Source organism: Pogona vitticeps, chromosome 1 (genome assembly GCF_051106095.1).
Source record: "Pogona vitticeps strain Pit_001003342236 chromosome 1, PviZW2.1, whole genome shotgun sequence".
Lineage (NCBI taxonomy): Eukaryota > Metazoa > Chordata > Lepidosauria > Squamata > Agamidae > Pogona > Pogona vitticeps.
In genome coordinates this window covers 193,501,447-193,512,440 of record NC_135783.1, presented here as the reverse complement: position 1 = coordinate 193,512,440, position 10,994 = coordinate 193,501,447, and positions in this window count along the sequence as shown.

The window sequence follows — 10,994 nt, the reverse complement described above, 5'->3', positions numbered from 1 at the left end:
CATAAAAAGAGTGGATTAACAGAGAGAGAGAGAGAGAGATCAGATCTTCCATAGTATTGACAATCCTTTCTATACAGGACCATGTGTAACAGGACTTAAAATGTCCTTAAGACTTCCTGGTCTAGAAGCTGAATGAGAGATGTTGTGTTTGGAAGAAAGGGGGTCACTATGAAGCCTTTAGTGTTGAACTCATGGGGTTCTGGATGGCCAAGGGTACAGGATTTTTGAACACTTATTTATTTATTGGGGGAAAAAAATCCAAGTATAGTTTTTAAAAAACTGCTGTTCAGACCTGCATAATTCAAGGGAGATGTGTATAAAGTTCCTCCTGGTCAAACTTCAGTTTATTTGGTTAGGAGACGAACAAGAAGAGGTGAATGATCCCTCTAAGTCCTCTAGCTATCCATTAGCAGCATCATTAGCTAAATATGACACACTGAGCTGGTTCAAACAAAGCCCTGATATCTTCCAAGATCACCATTATATAATAATAAATCACTAACAAAAACCTATCGTGTATAAAATATATATTACAACAGTGAATAACTCCAAGGCTTCATAATATATATTTCTCCACATGACAGAAGCTCTGTACTTTTTGTCACTTGTAATTTATTATTTGTATTGTACCAGCGATTCCGGCAGCTGCTTGGCATCTCCCCTGCGATATCCCCTACTGCCAAAAACTTTTGAGTCTGCTACTCACACATTAATATTTACATTTATTTCTATTAAAATGTATACTCTGCCTTTCTGGGCAAAATGCCCATTCCCGTTGGCTTACAAGATCATAAAACAAAGCAAAGTGACAAAACAAGATAAAATACAATACACCAGCAACAATATAAAATGCAGGGGAAAGAACCAAACTTTAGTCTGAGAAAAGTTACGTGAGAAATACCTGCTGAACTAACTATGCTTGCCGGTCGTGCAGGTATTCCAGAATCTGGATGCCCTCACGGCACAGTCCCTTTCCCTTGCCCAGACCGACTGCATTTCTGCCAGAGGAAGGTCTTGAAAGCTGAGCAAAGTTCATGGGCAGGCATGTATACACAGACTAAGTTTCTAAGATATCATGATCCCAGAACATCTGCAACAGGAGTGGGCATCTGAGGTGCTCCAGATGTTAACTTGCAATCTCCAGCATGGTTGTTCTAGGTTTTTTGGGCTGTTTGGCCATGTTCTGAAGGTTTTTCTTCCTAATGTTTCCCCAGTCTCTGTGGCTGGCATCTTCAGAGGACAGGAGTTAGAACTCTGCCTGTGTTCTTGTGTAATGTGTGGGATAGTTGAATATATCTAGCTCTGGGATCAGCTTTTTGTCCTTTTCAGGAGATTGGGTGATTATGGTAATCAGTGTTTTTTTTGTTATGGATGTATTGTTGTGATAAGAGGGGGGATGATCTGTCACTGTGATTGATGGATGTCATTAGCTAGTCTTTTGTGTGTGGTCACCAGTCCTTGTGGCTGGATAGATTTCGTTGACCTTTCACAGGCTGTATTTTTCAGTGCTGGGAGCCAGGCTTTGTTGAGTTTTAGACTTTCTTATTTTTTGTTGAAGTTCTGCTGTTGTTTGTGGATTTTAATGGCTTCCCTGTGTAGTCTATGATTGCTGGTGTTGTTCAGTACTTCTGCATTTTGAAATAGAATTTCATGTCCAGCTTGTTTCAGGGCATGTTCAGCTACTGACAATTTTTCCATTGTTTTAGTTTACTGTGTCTCTCATGTTCTTTGATTCTGCTGTTGATGTTGTGTTTTGTGGTTCCAATATATACCTGTCCACAACTGCAAGGTATCCAGTATACTCCTGCAGTGGTGAGGGGGTCGCTATATTTGTTGTATTTTTGTGGTGGGCCTGAATACTGTTTGTAGGTTGTGTTTTTTCAAAGGTTTCCCCGTGCGGTCTGTGACTCCTTTGATGTATGACAGAAATACAGTGGTGCCCCGTATAGCGACGTTAATCTGTTCCAGGATTAACGTCGCTATCCGGATTCTTCGCTATGCGGGAGGGGAAAACCCATAGGAACGCATTAAACTCTGTTTAATGCGTTCCTATTGGGGGAAAACTCACCGCTAAGCGAAGAATCCCGATCTGGCCGCCATTTTCACTGCCTCGGTAAGCGAGGCGTGAAAACGCTGCAGGCGGCCATTTTCCCCCAGCCGGGCAGCGCTTGCTTCGGCTGTGGACGCCTCCCCGCAGGTTGCGCCGCCCAGCTGGGGGGAGAAGGTTCAGGGCACCCACGGTGGACGCTTCGCTGGAGGTTGCTCTGAAGCCAGGCTTCAGAGCAACCTCCGGTGAAGCGTCCACCGTGGGCGCCCTGAACCTTCGCCGCCTTCTCACCCCAGCTGGGCAGAGCTTGCCTCCGAGCACCGGCGGTGGACACTTTCCCGGAGGTTGCTCTGAAGGCTGCGCCTCCCAGCTGGGCGGCGCTGCCTTCAGAGCAATCTCAGCCTCCACCGGGGGTGCTCGGAAGCAAGCCCCCGCCTAGCTGCGGGGCTTGCCTCCGAGCACCGGCAGTGGACACTTTCCCTGGAGGTTGCTCTGAAGGCTGCGCCTCCCAGCTGGGCAGCGCTGCCTTCAGAGCAACCTCAGCTTCCACCCCGGGGCTCGGAGGCAAGCGCTACCGAGCACCGGCGGTGGACGCTTTCCCTGGAGGTTGCTTTGAAGGCTGCGCCTCCCAGCTGGGCGGCGCTGCCTTCAGAGCAACTTCAGCTTCCACCCCGGGGCTCGGAGGCAAGCCCCGCCTAGCTGCGGGGCTTGCCTCCGACCACCGGCGGTGGACACTTTCCCTGGAGGTTGCTCTGAAGGCTGCGCCTCCCAGCTGGGCGGCGCTGCCTTCAGAGCAACCTCAGCTTCCACCCCGGGGCTCGGAGGCAAGCGCTACCGAGCACCGGCGGTGGACGCTTTCCCTGGAGGTTGCTCTGAAGGCTGCGCCTCCCAGCTGGGCGGCGCTGCCTTCAGAGCAACCTCAGCTTCCACCCCGGGGCTCGGAGGCAAGCCCTACCGAGCGCCGGCGGTGGACGCTTCCCTGGAGGTTGCTTTGAAGGCAGCACCGGCCAGATGGGTGGCACTGCCTTCAGAGCAACCTCCAGGGAAGCGTCCACCGCTGGCGCTCGGAGGCAAGCACCGCCCACCTGGGGGGAAATGGTGCCTATGGGGAAAAATCGCCATAGGGGCCATCGGTATGCAATCGCTTTTGCGATCGCAAAATCCGCATCGGTATGCGGATTCGTCGTTAAACGGTGCACTCGTTATACGAGGCACCACTGTACTTTATTTGTGGGTGGCTGTTTTTCTTCTTCAACCATCAGATCCTGGCCATGAAAGCCTTCAAGAATAAATCTCCAGCATCTTTCACCATTGGTTATAATAGATCACTGATGCAGCCCAACAACAACCGGAAGACTACAGATGCCCATTCCTGTTATAAAACTTTTAAAAAGTAATGCTCTTGAACTGAGCTCCAAACAAATTGGGAGCTAGTGTACTTGTTGACACAGTGTAATCTACGCTGTTAGTTCATGCTCAGCTGAAATATCATTTTAGACTACCTTCAAGGGCAGAACCACACTAAGAGAATTACAGAGATCCAATTCAGTGTACATGTCCACCACAAACCAAGGTGGGAAATGAGCTTCAGACATACTGTATTTTTCCATGTATACTATGCCCTCATGTATAAGACACATACACACCCACTTTTCTAACCTAGAATTCCTTTCTTTGCAAGAAAGTGGAGGGGAAAGGTAGGGATCAATCCATTTTGATTCCTGTTTTCCCCCTCCACTTTCTTGCGAAGAAAGAATCATCAAAGCACTTCATCAAAGTGATTCCTGCTTTTCCCCTCCACTTTCTTCTGAAGAAAGTGGAGGGGGAAAGCACTTTCTTGCAAGGAAAGTGGAAGGGGAAAACAGGAAACATCAAAGCACTTCTTACTTCTGTGTATAAAACGACCCTAAATTTTTAATCTAAATACTTTAGAAAAAAGTATCATCTTATACATGGAAAAATACGGTAAATCTCTCCCCCACACATACCCCCAAAAACCCTACTTTGAACCAGAGCTTACAAACATAAAAATATAAATGGAAGACACCATTTTATCCATGCAGCTAAACCACCCCTCTTTTATGGACATGGAACATTCAAGAGTGGCCCCTTTTGTGTGGGGAATGTCAGAGACAGACCTTATCTCACTTTTTATGCATTCCAAAAGGAAGGTTGCACAATCCCGGCTTTACTCCCAGGCATTACTGAACTTATATCCAGCATATTGAATTTCTAAGTGAATTGTTTCAATGCAATGCAAGCGATTCAATGAAGCATTTCAGAATCAGGAATGACAGGGATGGGAATGCAGTTGCCAAAAGGTGAAAAGATGTTAATCCAGACAAGACAGAGGTGCTCCTGGTCAGCTGAGAGGCAGAGCAAGGAATAGGGGGGCAGCCTGCGCTGGATGAGGTTACACTCCCTCCGACAACACAGGAGTACAGCTTGGGGGTGCTCCTGGATTAATATCTGAGTCTGAACCACTCAGGTTATGGTAGTGACAAGGAGTGCCTTGGCACAGTTAAAACTAGTGTGCCAGCTGCACCAGTTCCTTGTCTTATCCGACCACAATGACACATATCTTTAGTTATATCTTGCCTGGATTACTGCAATGCACTCTGTGTGGGGCTGCCGATGGAAATTGTCAAGAAACTTCAGCAGGTCCAAAATGCAGCAGCCAGATTGCTGATTGGGGCTGGCTACAGGGACCACACACACACCCTTATAGCAGCTCCCCTGGCTGCTGATCCATTTCCGGGCACAATTTAAAGTGCAGGTTTTAAACTATAAAGCCCTGAATGGCTTGGGTCCAATCTCTCTCAAAGACCATATCTCCCATTATGAGCCAGCTCAGGTGTTAAGATCACCAGGGGAGGGCTTTCTCTCAGTCCCACCACCCTCACAGGAGAGGGCCTTCCCTGTGGCTGTTCCCAGACTCTGGAACTCCCTCCCACAGGAGGCCAGGCTGGCCCCATCTTTGCTCTCCTTCTACAAGCATGAAAAAAAGACCTTTCTCTTCAGGCAGGCTTTCCCTTACTATCTGGTGGTCTGAGAGCGGTTTTAAATGGATGGTTGTGCTTTACTGGTTTGAACGTGGTTTTGGTGCTACTTTTGTTTACTGTTTTTTAGCATCCATTTGTTTGATTCTTTAATATGTGTATACTTATTGTTCTTTCCTTTAAATGTTGTATTTTAATGATGTTGGCCAACTTGAGTCCTCTTTAAGGAGAAATGGGGGTGGGTGGGTTTAAAAATATTTAAAATAAGTAAACAAACAAACAGGTTTTAGAGTAGGTGTATTTCTATGATACACCAGTCCATTGAACTAAGCACCTATCTGTAGCAAGTGTACTTAAACCTAGAATCAAATGAAGTATTACAATGCTTCCAGGTTTATTGTGTGTTTGTGTGTGTTTTTTACATCACAGCTGCATTCTCAAAAGATTTTTTTTCTTTTTGTAATTTTTTTCTTTTCACTTGTAAAATGGAAGCATTGAAGTGACCCATTAACAGTTCATTCCATGCTTAGGAATGATTGTGAACTGATGGCCGAAGTAAATATCCCAAAATACATGTGAATGCAATGTCTTTATTGGGCCAAAGGAAGAACCATTAAAAATGTGGGAGGTTTTCAGACCTCCAGATAAGATGTTACAAATTGAGAGGAAATGGTCTTAGCACGCAGAAAATTTTATTATTTATTTATTCATTCAATTTGTATCCCGCTCTCATTAGTGTCACAGCACTATTCCGGGCTGTACCTTGCACATTTATGCGAGCTTTCACTTGGCCTAATTAAGATATTGGGCTAATATGGATTTTGGATTTTTTTTAAAAAAAATGTGCCCAAAGTGAACAGCTTAAATCCCTTAGCAAAAGGATTGGGGGGGAGGCACAGCATTTTGGAAGATATATGGCTTGCATACTACATGTTTAAGATTTAATATAGTTAATTGGACACTGCTGCATCCTTGAATTATTGTAGCAGAGGGAATTAAAATTCTCCACAGCGGGGTTAATTATCCGGCTGGTGCTTTCGGAAGGGAAGTTGGAAGTTGACTGCCACCTGCTGGGATCCTTGAAAATCGCCTCATCTAAAGCCAAGGTGCTTCGGTGGCCGATGAGAGCCAATCTAACTGTTAAGCAGTGCCGAGCAAAGCTCTCGGCTGTAACTGCTTCCCATTCCAGGTGTGGGTGTGGGGGAATCCAATTCTTTTAATTTGCACAATACTCACCCAGAAAACAATTTTTTGTTTCCTGCAGCAATGACGGCGAAAGAAAAGGTCCATCCCTCTTGCTAACATACTGCTTTACTACACTGAATGTAGGTTGTTGTTTTTTTAAATTGGAGGAGGGAGGATGGAGGCTGCAGACTAAAGTCCAGACATCAAAACATACACTTTGGAATCTTGATCCTTAAGTAATTAAGATTTTTAGTTAAATGGAACAACAACAAAATCATTTGGGAAGTGCTCATAATAATAATAATAATAATAATAAAACAAGCCCTCCTGGGCAAACAAAATATATCACACCCTCATGTGAAGAGATCAGATCCGCTCATGATTTCCATAAACGCTGTGCGGTCCAGTGGTTCCCATCCGTGGGTTCCCTGATGGTCCCAACCTTGGGGCTGAAACTCCCAGAATCCTTCACCCCTAGCTGTGCTGAGCAGGCCTTTGGGGAGGTGTAGTCCAAGAACATCTGGAAACCCAAAGTTGGGGACCACTGGTGTAGTTGAAGAAACAAATATTGAAATGTGATAAAAATGGCGCAAACAGTAGGATTAATGCCAGTCTAGAGGGTCTCCAACTTGTTCTTTTCTAGATCCTTTGGGTCACAAATCCCACAATTCAGTGGCCATCCAGTGATGGTCAGATGTGCAGCCCAACGCATCTAGAAGATGCCAGGTTGGAGAATGTGGACCTAAATTAAAGCATGGATCTAACAACCTGTTCAATTAAGCTGCATTGCTTATTGCCATCTCTGTATTTCATTTTTATCCCAACCTAGCAACAATTAACATGGTTCCCTCACTCTTCAAACCCTGTGGATTGGTTAGAACGAAAATGGTTAAGGAAGAATGATATCTTTATTCCCATCAAAAAGAACAGATCCAATGCAATACTGAAGTGCAGTAATAAGTAGCTACAAAGATCAGCTGGTAAATCGAGTGTGGGGCATTCTTAATCTGAAATATTGAGCATCTCTGAGTGTGTGCAGAAAGTTTTTCTGCATCACCGATTAGCTGTATCCTCTGAAATCTCATTAAAATCAAGAAATGTGATCCAGGGCAGAAATGTAATGTCAGTACATAGAGGGAACTAGTTTTACATCCTGTGTATTACCAAACCTGTGCTTATAAAAGTTCAGTGATAATTTCTGCAAATCCTCCCTCAATTTTCTGTTTATCATATCCATAGTTGAAAACCATGTGACTAGAAATGTGGTAACTCCTGCATGTGTTACTTGAATGTAAGGGGAAAGAGTAACAGATGGGAAGAGGAAGGTGGTGATTCCTCTTATAGAATAATTCAGACACATTAATTATGATGCATTTTGCAAAATTATTGTTCAGACTTTTGATGCTCTGTGTTCTTAAGACTATGAAGTACCTTTCCATGCTAACGTTCTATAGAAAGATTTTTGAGAAATGTAGTATTCTAAAGCTTTAAATAAGAAGCTGGCTTCACAGCAAACCATAGAAGGATTATCATATGTGCAACCCAAGGAAGAAAGGATTGGCAGAGGTGGGACCAGAGGGAGGGAGAGAGGAAAGCTATGGGCTGGAATGGAACTCGTATTGCATCCAATATGAATGGTGACTCCCAAATCAAATCACAGCAAAGCCAAATCATTCCAATTCAGCTATCCAGTGTAGTTGCACCCTTAGTTATAGTCTTAAAATTCAGGAACTGTTAGCCTTGAAAAGCACAATCAAAAAAGCATGGAATAGATCTCTAAATTTATTTATTTTATTTATTTTATTTAATTTATATCCTGCCTATCTAGTCGCGGTGGACTACTCTAGGCGGCCAACAACAGAGATAAAATACAATAAGAATAAAACAGCAAATTACAAAACAATTAAAGGTAAAGAGACAATAAGAGAAAAGAAAATCAAAAGTAATCTGGTGAGAAGGCCTGCCGAAACATCCAGGTCTTTAATAAATTCTTAAAGGTGCCCAGCGAGGGAGCTCCGCGAATACCAGGAGGTAAATTATTCCACAGGCGAGGAGCCACCGCCGAGAAGGCCCTATTTCTTGTTTTCTCTTTTCGGGCCTCCCTCGGCGTTAAGCTCCTCAGCCTCACCTCCTGGCTCGCTCGTGTGACCCGGGTAGAACTTGGTGGGAGTAGCCGTTCCGCCAGGTATCGAGGCCCTAAACCGTTTAGGGCTTTATACGTAAGCGTTAACACTTTGAAGTCGATGCGGAACCTGATGGGCAGCCAATGCAATGCGGCCAGAGTGGGCGAAATATGTTGGAATTTTTTCACTCCACTGAGTAATCTGGCCGCCGCATTCTGCACCACCTGTAATTTCCGCAGCAACCTCAAAGGAAGCCCCACGTAGAGCGCATTACAGTGGTCTAATCTTGAGATTACGAGCGCGTGTACTAAGATGGGCCGCAGCTGGGCTATCCGCCTGAGGTGAAAAAAGGCGGTGCGGACCACCGACGCCACCTGTGACTCCATGGAGAGCACCGGGTCCAGATGGATCCCCAAGCTGCGTACCCCATCCTTTGCAGGGAGAGTCACCCCCCCAAAAGAGAGGGAGTTTCCCAAATCCCCGACTGTGGGAGGGCCCACCTCAGTACTTCCGTCTTGTCCGGGTTCAGCCTAAGCCCGTTCTCCTGCATCCATTCCAGTATAGTCCCCAGGCAGCGCTGGAGGCACAGGACGGCTTCTCCTGCGGTTGGCAAAAAGGAGATGTAGAGCTGCGTGTCGTCCGCATACTGGTGACACAAAGCACCACACCCCCTGATGACCCCACCCAGCGGCCTCATATAGATGTTAAATAGCATTGGGGAGATAATCGACCCCTGTGGAACCCCACAATTGAGGCTCCACGGGGCCGAGACTCTCTCCCCAAGCTGAACTCTCTGGGGGCGGTCCTCCAAGAAGGAACGGAGCCAGGACAATGCCAGGCCACCTATTCCCAACTCGGAGAGCCTCCCCAGGAGGATACCGTGGTCAATGGTATCAAAGGCCGCTGAGATGTCGAGGAGGACCAACAGGGACACTTTGCCCCTATCGGCCTCCCTCAATAGGTCATCACACAGGGTGACCAAAGCCGTTTCTGTGCCGTGGCGCGGCCTGAAGCCCGACTGGAATGGATCCAGGGCATCTGTTTCATCCAGGAGCGCCTGAAGCTGGTCGGCCACCACCCTCTCGACTACCTTGCTAAGGAAAGAAACATTGGCGATGGGCCTGTAGTTGCCAATTTCGTCCGCCGCCAAACTAGGTTTCTTCCTGATGGGCCTAATGAGTGTGTCCTTCAGGGCAGATGGAAATCTGCCCTCAAGGAGAGACCCATTTATTATAGCCGTGGCCCACTCCGTTGTTAGCGGCCTGGCTGCTTTGATTAGCCAGGCCGGGCAAGGGTCCAAGGAGGAGGTGGTGGCACGACAGCGGTCAAGCGCCCTGGAGACAGTGTCAGGCGTAACAGGCTGAAAGGTTAAAAATACCAAAGTTGCTAAAATTAAAAAAAAAATCTATGAAAGTAAAATATAATACTTATACTTGCAGCATATTTAGACAAATATTCAAATTATTCTAAGTGCTCCCCAAGCCAAGCCAGTTTCAATATATGGAGGAAGATTCATGTTGTCCTTGTCTGCTTCTGCTGTTGTTGATATATGATTCTTGTTGGTATCCGGTGTATGTGTGGCATGACATGTTGTGTTCCATCAATGATGAGTTGATGAATGTGTGTTTCCTGCCTCCTTAAATGTATATTTCTTTCAATGGTTTACCTTTTCCTTTTAATCTATAAATATTCCCTTTTCCTGAGCCTGAACGTTATACAGTCCTATGCACCAGCAAAAAAAAAATTTAATAGCAGTTTCCATTATTGTTGCAACTCCTATAACTACAATGGCTTGTAACTCAGAATCTGGCAGGCTACCACCATGATGATAAACATTATCGTTGTGACCAATATTTGCAAAGCTTGGAGGAGCAAAGGCATGTAAAATAAAGGATCTAGTACAGCAAAGTACTGTAAAACTAGAGTATAGTAGCCAGAGAGAATGCAAATTACAGGATTTACAAATGCCACCTATCTGTTAAGTTAACATTTTGCAATGTTACTTTTTTATTCTTTTCAACACTTTCAATTCAATCTTTTTATGTCCCCATGAACTGTCAGCCATGAATGAAATTCCTTTGCAAGGTACTGTTTGTGTACAGTGACCTTTATCAGTTGGAGAGCTGGCTAACTGTTTTGCAATGACTTTTAGTTAACTGCTGTTCAAACCTCATTTTTGAAGTACAATGTACTTTTTCAGCATTGCCTTTTCTACACTTCCCTTAATTATTTTAACACTCTGTATGTAAAACACTTTACATCTTAACAGGATGGTCAGCTAATTGCCACTAATAACCAATCATTTAGCTGCCTTTATGGTTGTGTATTGGGCAAGTCACCAGGAATACAAGTGCAATCACATTAATTAGCAGTTTGCCACTGAGACTTAACAAAAACACATTTATTAATGTGAACATTACCAAAGGGATTCTAGCCAACTAATCATTTGGGATTCTCTGATGAAGTTATTGTGGTTACCACTGCTTTTCTGTGCTTCTACAAAGGAAGTGCCAGTGTTGGGAATTTTAATAATATACAATATTTAAAATGAATTTGGGGACCAGTAAATGGACTTCAGTTGATGAATTATGAATGGTTTTGGCTGCCAGAGAACAAACAATATTTTATTAAATATAATTT